The following is a 10,283-nucleotide window of genomic DNA, read 5'->3' on the forward strand; positions in this document are numbered from 1 at the left end:
GCATCCTCGTGGGTGAAGGTCCTCTCTCGCCAACCCCAATGAAGACTTTCTGCCTAAGTCACGCTGTTGTAACTTAAGAAGCTGGAAACTGAAAACTGAAAAATGACTGAACGGATTAACTTTATTATTATATTAAGAGTACATTTCATCCAAGGGATGCAACTCAAAGTGCTTTACAATAAAAAATGCAACATAAAAGAAAAAAAAAATGACAAGATTAGACATTAGTGCCAGAGTAAATACAAAGTTTTTCAGCTGTCATTTAAAAAAATATTAACAACATATATTTTATAGTATAACATATTAACATTAAAACTGACGCCTCTGGACATTATAAAGTGACTACCTGGCGACATACCATACCAGCATAAAAGGATGGCTTTTTTTCTCTGATGCTGGATTCACAAATCAACCCAGCCAACATTTGTATGTGGGGCCCATAAAGGTAGTAAATAGGCTAAAAAAATGGACCCTATATGTGACTGTTCACCAGTTCCATGTCCATTGTCCACTTGGGTGGTTTTACTTCTTTACTTTGGCATTTGACACCATGTAGCGTGTTGATTTTATGACTTTTTTGTGTATGTGCATACTTTTATATTTTTATTATTGCCTTGTGCGGGCAGTCGCTTTATTTATTTTATTTTATCTTATTTATTTTATGTGATTTTATTTTTTTTTTTTTTTTATCTTATTTTATTTTATTTTATTTTATTTTATCCTATTGTGTATTGTGTATTTATTGTGCTTTTTACCTTGCTGTGCAGCACTTTGGAAACCTTGTGTTTGTTTAAAATCGTGCTATATAAATAAAATGGATTGGATTGGATTGGATACCCAAATGGGTCCTACATGGGTTATACCAAGGCTACCTAGGTACCAAGTTAATATGGGCATCTTATCTGGGTCCCATTGGGGTAAACCCACCCATGTGGGCAAGTGGCATGGAGTCATTATGGAACCCACTGACAACACCATTTTTTAGCCCATTTACTTGTGTAAATGTTTTGTAGATATAATTTAAACTTAAGTCCTCTCTTTTGTCTTTTGTTTGGAAAGAAAACTTTTTAAATGTATGCTTGTCATGTCAATGTGAAAGTCATGTTGCCATGTTCACAGAGAGTTAAATAAAAAACTTGGACAAGAGGAAGATGTTAAGAATTTATTAATGTTACTGATGGGCATGTGCATGTCTTTACAATTAATGGGCTACGGGGGATTTTTTAAGTTTTTATTTATTTATTTTTTATACCTTCCGATACTTTTTATTTTGGACAATGCAAATTTGTATCTTCTACATTACTTTGCTGCCCATTAGGTTTTCTTGTTGTGCAAATAAACCTTTCTCAAAGCATTTTTAGTTCAAATTTCTTTGTACAATCTGTCAGAACAGTTTTAACAAATAATGCTTTTAAAAAGTGACAGGAAAAAACGGTCATTTGTAAAAGTGGTGTGGACATGTCCCTAGTCTCGCCAGTGTAATAAATGGCACCTATGGTAACTACTTAAATAGAGTCAATGTGTCACTTTTAAGAAACACTGAATACACATAAATGTTTTCTTTTCAACGGGTGCAAAATTCTTTCACTACTTGTACTACTCATACCTACTAGTGGTTGTTTCTACAGGAGTACTTTCACTGAATGGTAAAGACACACAGTGAGAGTGTGCTGTACACAGCTCTCTGCAGTAAAGTCAATGGAAGAGATCAAAGAAAAATTTAATAATGCTGGAAAGGGCATAGTTTTTCAAAAAAGTGGCGACATATGTATGCACATACATTTTTTTTATATTACATATATATATTTATGCCCTTGAAGTTTAATCCACCTTGTCTGTTTGCACCACAGAAAAATGTATGTCTATAATAGGCTATAAGTGATGAAAGATGATTAGCATTGAATTACCCAAGATGGCCTCGAGTTGCTGAAGTTATGGATTAAAGTGCACAGTGAAGCTTTTAAAGTAAGCTATGAGTCAGACTCATAAAAGGGTAACAGCATTGTTTACTTTGCAGAAAGCAGGTGTAAGAGGGTTAAATGCGGTCCTTAAACCACAGCCGTGAGCTCCGAGTTTCCACTATAACAGTTATTATTAACCTCTTATCTAACACCCCTCATCCACATGCTCCTTTGCCTCTGCTGCCTATTAATTAACAGCGTCCATGCACATTATTAAATGACCCTTAAAACACTTCTGGAGTGAAATGAATGTTTATGCAGTGATACGCCATTAACATGCAATGTGGTTGCTGTCATATGACCAGGCGGTGCCGTAGGAAAAGCTCTCAATTAGCATTAGATCTGATCTCATCTGTAGTCATAGTCTGGGCTCAGCCTTTGGGGACAGATTGAAGGTTCTGACAACTGGGATGAGCTTGGACTACAACTACTGATCCTTCACATTACAGGAGCTATTGGAGGTGGTTTGGACATCTGAAGGTGGAGGGATGCAGGCACATCCAACTAGAAGGAGACCTTAAGGCAGACCTAGAACACGCAGGAGGAACTACATATCCCATCTGGCCTTAGTCCGCATTGGTACCCCCAAGACGGAGCTGGGCAAAGTTAATTCATGTCTCAGGTAGTTTGTTAAGCCTGCTACGGGTTGCAAATATGTAGCAGAACATGGATGGAGTTTTGATGGCCATGAAATTCTGAATAGTCAATACAGATGATCACCAGAGGATGAGTTGGGTGATCCATTGACCATCAGACCAAAAGTTTTCCTTGAACAGATTTAACAGTCCTAAATGAGGCCACTGTCTAGATTACCAGAACATTTGTGAAAATATTCATTTGACTCTCTGGCCTTTCTGCTACCGCCTTTACATCAAACTTTACACCAAAGAAACCTTTAAAATCGTAATGCCCTGACACACCAAACCTACATTAGAGAACTATCAGCAACAACAGCCCTCTGCTGCGTCACCACACGTTGTCTCGTCTAAAAAGTTGCACATGAACACACCAAACCGACTGCTAATCAGCATGTATGTTCTGCACCTGCATGAGAGCAAATAACTCTCCATACCTGAAGACAGCAGTCGTCTGTAATTGTCATTCAAAAAGAAAAACAGGAGGACCGCCTTTATGCTCAGTAGCTAGTTAGCACGTTAGCAACACAATCTAATGTTGAAAGAACAAAGCATATTTACAAACAACAAACCATCAGGAAACATGTCTGCGAAAGACTTTAAGGGTTAAAGAAAAATAATCTTTCCTTATATATTTTTTTTTTCTTTTAACACAACTCCCTCTTGACTTAAGCTCCTTGATTACTTTCCTCACTTTTTGATTTGATTTGTGATAATAGGCTTCATAAACAGATGTGACTTGTGCGAGTTGACTTTCGTTTCTCTTCTTGTTTGCTGAGCTGAACAGCCAATCAATGACTTCATTCACCGATGGGCTCTGCCACCACCGCCACGCTCATTCAGTGGAAAAAAAGCATTGACGAGGGCAAATGTTGTGAGAAACACTGCAGCAAAAAGGGTCATGGAGGCTTATGGTCCATGCTATGGAATGTGTCAATTTTTTTAAAAAAATTGTTATGCTTCCCAGAGGATAAACCCTACTAATTTCAACACTCCATGAGCTTGACTCAAACAGGTAAGCAAACAGCATCCTCGTGGGTGAAGGTCCTCTCCCGCCAACCCCAATGAAGACTTTCCGCCTTCTTAAGTCACGCTGTTGTAACTTAAGAAGCTGGAAACTGAAAACTGAAAAATGACTGAACGGATTAACTTTATTATTATATTAAGAGTACATTTCATCCAAGGGATGCAACTCAAAGTGCTTTACAATAAAAAAATGCAACATAAAAGAAAAAAAAATGACAAGATTAGACATTAGTGCCAGAGTAATTAGTGCTTCCAGATTAGTGCCTTGACTCAATAGTCAAGGCAACATTTAAACTTTGGCACTATGCTTTTGGTGCTATCCTATTTCATATTTAGGATTATAATTTCAATTTAGATTTTTTTTTGTTGTTATATTAAACATCCTAGCCTCTACACACTCGGCTTTAGAGAGCTGCAGATGATGCAAATGCAGATACTTGGTCTTTTCTGCTGAAAATCAAAGCTAATTGCTGTGTATCAATAGGCAATAAACAGACAAAAAATACAGCTGCATGACAACTGAGAAGCTTTAAGTCATTTTCTAAAAGAGGACCTGTGTTCATAAAATCTCTTTCTTTCTCTGTACCACTGTGTTGCTCTTCTCTGCCGTCTTAAAATGAAGGAGACAAAAAAAAAAAAAAACATGAAGAAGAAAAATTGGGCCAAGAGCCGGAGCATGCACCTGGGACTCCCAGAAGGTGTTAAAACACCAGGAGCCCTCTCCCACAAAGCAGAGGAGGGATCATATTAGGCTAGCAGGTGCAACCTTCGCATTAAAAAAGCTAAGGACTAAGGCCTTCCTAATAAATGCTTTTATGACTGCATCTGTTTTCGAGTCCTGTGGCGCTAATGCCAGTGAGAGAGAGGAATGCTTTATGGGGTAGGAAACACACCATGTATGTGTAAGTGGTATAAACAAGTATGTTCTGCAGAAACATAAAGACTACAGAAAAAAATATTATACACTACCTCTTAAAGATGAATGAATAGATACCCTGTTCTATTCCAGCGCTCTAAGGCAGGTTAAATGTATACTGGCAACAGCTTTTACCCTTCAATAGAAAGCAGACAGCAAATGCTGAACGGTGCACTGTATCCAGATGTGAAGCCTGGAGCTAACAAACATGCTAAATATGACTGTAAAACATTTTTTTTAACTTTTACATCTTCTTCAAGTTTTACCATGTGTATATTGAAATATATCAAACAAACAAAAAACTGCTCACACATGTAGGTAGGACTAGAAATAGTGATATTATCTTTCTTCGTAGGCAGCTAGTTACAGTAAAGAAATACAGAAAATGGCTAGTAAGCATGACTGTCATCGACTTATGTTTTTGTGAATTCACTTATCGTTGTAATAAGTCATTAACTGCTTCCAGCACCTTTGTTTACTGAAAATGACATTGCATTGGTAGTGATACATCACTCTAAAAGATGGTTAGAGCGAAACTAAACAAAAATTTCCAACTCCCATAAAGAAATCAGCTAATTTGAACACAATGTTGGCCTGAATTAATCAAGTCAAATTAGATGGCAGTTTAGTCTAAATTGTAGGATAAGACTGCAAAACAACATTACCAGCAGTCCAAAAAAATATGGCAAAGGGCTTAATGCAAATGACACCAATGGAATACAACAAACATGCCTTATGGTCAAAGGAAGTAGTTGCTTCATGATTGCCAGGATTTGCTGAAATTCTGATAATATTCAACAAAATTAACACTTCTCTGTAGAAGTGACTGGTCAGCACTTCCAGATACTGCAGCTGCATATTGCACAGTAACCTCTGATGACAAATCTATGATCCGGTACAAGTGTTTTGATGGGACTTGTATGCCTAAAGGTGGATGTTCATTACAGATTTTTGCAAAACTTAAGCAGTTGTTTTGAAATATTGAAGAAACACACATGTGGAATGACTCACTGATGAGTTTCTAGTGAGTGATGTTTTGCGACTTCTCCTCTGGTGAAAACATTCCAAGAAGCACAGCGATGGATGTTCAAAACATTAGCAGCTTTAATTCTATTGCAGCTGCTGCACTAGCCGTCATTATTTCCAATCCAAGGCCACGTAGGCGTGTTATGTGAGCATAATGTTTCCATTGCAGTTTTGCAAAATATGGGTTTTTCAAATTGCCTGAAATACCACCTCATGTGAGTGTTTTTTTGGGAGATAAATAGGAGTTTTTTTCTAAATTGATGTGTTCCAATATGACGTATTTTATAACTGCAATTTCAATTTGCACAATTTGGGGTTAATGAAAACCCACCTACCATTGTATGTTGACTTTCACAACAGAGGCTGTGGTTTTTATGAGGTCCTTTTCACAATAACATATGTTAATTTCTAGGCCAAATGTCTGTATCCATACCGCTGACCCCAATCCAGTGAGAACAATCTTCCCGGCCTTTCTGTTGCCAAGTAGTTGCAGTTTTTCTAAAACTAACCAAACCTTAACCATACAGATGTGGTCATATTTAAACAGTCAGATGGGTGTGGTGTCTGCTTCGCGATCAGCCAGCCATAGTACTCAGATTCGGTGATCATTTCTACAGGCTGCTCCCCGAACCCGTAACAACTTATGATTCAACCTGTTCTCATTCCGAATTTGTCAAATAGCGCTGCTCTGTCAGTGCTTTCGGCATACGAATGTGACACCAAAAGCCATCTTCCACACACCCCACCATGCACATTTGTTGACATCACCGTAACGGCATCATGGAGCGTAAACAGCTCATGCACAAGGGTACCTAACACATCATAGGTTGACGTGGAAGGTCCTGACAGAGTGGCACCATGTGAAGAGTTCGGAGTGAGAACATCTTGTATGATTAGATGCCATCCTTATTATCTCCCAAGGAAGTTCTCATTGGTCACTCCCACAGTGGTATCTATCCTGCCACCAGCCAAGGACTGAATGAGCTGTATGGAGTTATCACAGGACTAATAACTCATTGCAGGAGGCTGCTCTTATTGTGACGTGGATTTTAACAAGTCCTCTATGCATGGTGGTAACACCCTCGAACATGTCTGCATTCCTTTCCATGCAGGATAAAAAACACCAGTACAACAACCTCCATTTAACCTCAGCGAAATAAAGGATCTGATTGTGGTCTACAGGAGGTAACAGAAAGAAGGACACAACCATTTGCTTAAACAAGATGGGGTGTACATCACCAAAGGCCTGACTGTAAGGCTCTACAGACGGTGGTTTGAACTGCTCAGCACATCAGCATGACGAAACTGCAATCCATGGAGGACCTGTACACCTAGCGGTGTTGTAGGGAGGCCAACGGGATCATCAGATCATTCAAGCCACAAACGGTTTGCCTGCTACCATCCATCCTGCCCTTTTGTTGTTTGGATATTAGGATTACTTGCAGAAGAAAGCTCAGTCCTTTAGTTGGCCTTTATCACGTCATGTTAAGAAGGTCCGGTGGCAAATTTTTAAAAGCACCAATGCGTGAATTCAAATACTTGCACAGGGTATGTTTTTGGCCTTGGGGTTTGCCAGCTGCACAGTTTTCATGATTGGGCTGTTTAAGCAGGTCGGTGTATTAGCCTTTTTGGGGCCATAATTAATTTACCAGAGCCAAAGCTGTTTCATAGATAATGACAAAGAACACGCGTTTATTCCTGTTATAAAACAACATTTTTCGGTGACATCATGGACACTTCCTCACATCTCTTGCTGTTTTTGGATACCTGTCCTCATTATGGACACATGTGGTTTGTCCACTGAAAGCCTGTGTTTGTGTTTATAGCAGCAACATTGCGGTTAAGTGACTCAGTATGTGAAACTTTTCTCTGTCTGAGTTCATGCTTTAACTTGACCGACGATCTCGGCTTGTGGTCCTGCTGCTGTTTGTATTTGAAGGGAGGATTTTTATGGTGTCGCACCTGTGTGTTTGTTTAAGCCATGACTCATTTGCGTCTATTGTTATAGATTGTTGTTGGCCATCTTGTTCTCATTTGTTGTAGTTTGTAATGATACACCTTGGAATAACAATGCAGTCATCTCTGAGCTTCTCAGCAAATGAGCTTGGTGGTTTTATGCCTTATTCTATTAAAGTTTACAGGGAAAGGTCTGTTGCTCTCAATGAATGGTGAAGAACTTTGGACAGGGGCAGCCTACTGTTAGTAGGCTACATGTCAGCCAGAGATATAATACATTTTATAAACAGAGGTATGACGTTACTACTGCGGTGCCGTATCTAAACCTGTGCAGTAACACTCAATTGTTAACCCATTCTTATTCCCACATCTTTCAGTACCAATACCTGGTCATGCCCCTCAATGTCTTATAGTGATACGCAGGGTAACCTTGAGTGTATCTATGTATCACATAGCTCAAACACATTTTAACACATGGTTAGTGTTGTGAAACAGGCGCCGTTAGGTATAGGCAGTAAAACTGCTTGGTTAGTAAAAAACGCTGTGAGCTGTTGATTCCATGAATGAAGAAGAAATCTTGATGAATTACATACAGTATTTAATAAAGACTCAACTGAGGAGAATCACAGTTGAGCACAGAGTGTGGTACAATGTATGATATCCAGAGATCCTGAAGGTGTCCCTATGTGAGGCTGGTACTTAACCACAACAATTCTCCCGAGGAAGACACTACATGTTCCCAAATAAGGTTATTTTGCATACATCACTGAAGGAATTCTACTAGCCCCTAAGTTTAAAAAAAACAAAGTGTGCTCACCCTGCACATCACCAGGAGGAGACACTAAATCTACTGAGACCAAGATAAAACTGGCAGCTGTTGGGCGCAAGTATCTGAACTTGAGGCCTCTTCTAGACTCGGTACATGACCTAACTCTAGCTTCATGAAAAAGTCTCTATCAGTTAGGCTTGGAAAAAGATCATGTATTTAATGAAAATAAGTACACTGGTTACACAACATGCCCTAAATATCCAACACAAGTTGTCAAATCTTGTTGCTTGAACTACTGCTTCTAGATATTATGCTGTAGGTATCCTTCTGCATCTGTTCTTTACATTGCTGCTGCTGTGATGTGAACATATGGTGGGAATACTCTGCATGTGGTTATGTTTAGGCAGCAACAGCACATGGCAACCAATGCCAGGATATCAACAAGGGCACATGCTGGCATGGATGGTTAGGATTGAGGGGAAAGATGCACATGGTAAGGTGTAGAAAAGAAACAAAAAATCACGAAACTGGACTTCTGCTTTATAGTCAGGGGTTTGTTGGACCCATCCACTGCCCTGCTTGTCCAGTAAGTGCCCTCATGCTTTATATATTGTGTTGTTACTGGCAGCATTTCAACATGAAGCCATCCTGCCACTCAAGTGATGCGGCAGGTGCTGTCCCTCAGTCCACCGGCATATATTAATACCTTCCAGTTGCATTCTCGACTGACGTCATCGTGCCTCATTTCATACGCTAAAGGTGGCTTTTGGCAATGCAATCTCACGCCAAAAGCACTGTCAAAGTGGCAGTAATTTCTGAATGAGAACAGGCTGGAAATACCTGAATGGCCTCAGTGCATGTCAACCATCATTAAATTGTGCAATGTTATGTTAAAAGACAGTGCCTTTTGGTTTAACATGGACATGGACATGACCTGTCATCTTCTGGATATAAGTCTGGTATTGTTTGACCCATCAACTTTAATTTCATTTCTTCTTAAACCAAGTTCAAGAAAAATGACAAAATAAATCTACCCCCTACCTTCTACCTCCTGTCCTACACAGACTTCCTTTTTTTTTTTTTTTTTTTTTTACTACATCAGTTGTGCCTAGCATTGTAGTATTGCCACAGACAGGTAAGCATTGGAATTGTTACATTACAAATGAACTTATTTTAACCAAAAACATTAACCAACACACATAAACACAATTTAATTGTATATAGTTTTTTATATTTATATTTATGTTGTCAAATTGTGATAAATTGTCATAAAATTGTGATTTGACCAATTCACAGTTACTGTTCACCTGGTTAAATACAGATGTACATGAGAACAACCTCAGTGTGTCTGGGAATAATAGGTGATCATAGAAAGAGGGAAGAAACTGAATAAGCTGAGACACTGCAGAAAAAACAGAATTGGTCCCACTGCTGCATATGTATCAGCTGCAAGTCACAATTTTGTTTGATCATTAAAAAAGAAGAAGAGGAAATTTATCAGTTTCTTCACAAATATGATATATTTCATGCATATATATCATACATATATCAAAAACAGCCAGTTTAACATGGGCCTTGTCTGAAAGCAAGGTCATATTTTACTTAAGTGTGCATATGCAAACCCTTGATTGTGGTATGTAAAGATATATAGGCGTATGCCTTAGTAACTAAAATTGGTCATTTTCTAAAACCACAGGATTCCATGTCACAATGCAACGTTGTCTTTTATTCAAACCTTCGTGCCAGGTAAAAGCTAGTGTCTTTGAAACCTCCAAGCCCAAAATTACTCGAGTGATGTCACTTAAGTTATTTTCTCAGTTGAGAAGGGTCTGCCAGAGCCACATGACATCATAAAGCTGCTTTCATTGACTTTAACCAAAACCATTAATTTGAGATTACAAATTGGGCAAGTGCCCCTTTAGTATTAAGTGAAATTTAGAGGAGTTTTTGATAATTTATTTTACAGTAGTTTCACATAGTGACTTGACAATAAA

The sequence above is a fragment of the Plectropomus leopardus genome, chromosome 14, assembly GCF_008729295.1.
Source record: "Plectropomus leopardus isolate mb chromosome 14, YSFRI_Pleo_2.0, whole genome shotgun sequence".
Classification (NCBI taxonomy): Eukaryota; Metazoa; Chordata; class Actinopteri; order Perciformes; family Serranidae; genus Plectropomus; species Plectropomus leopardus.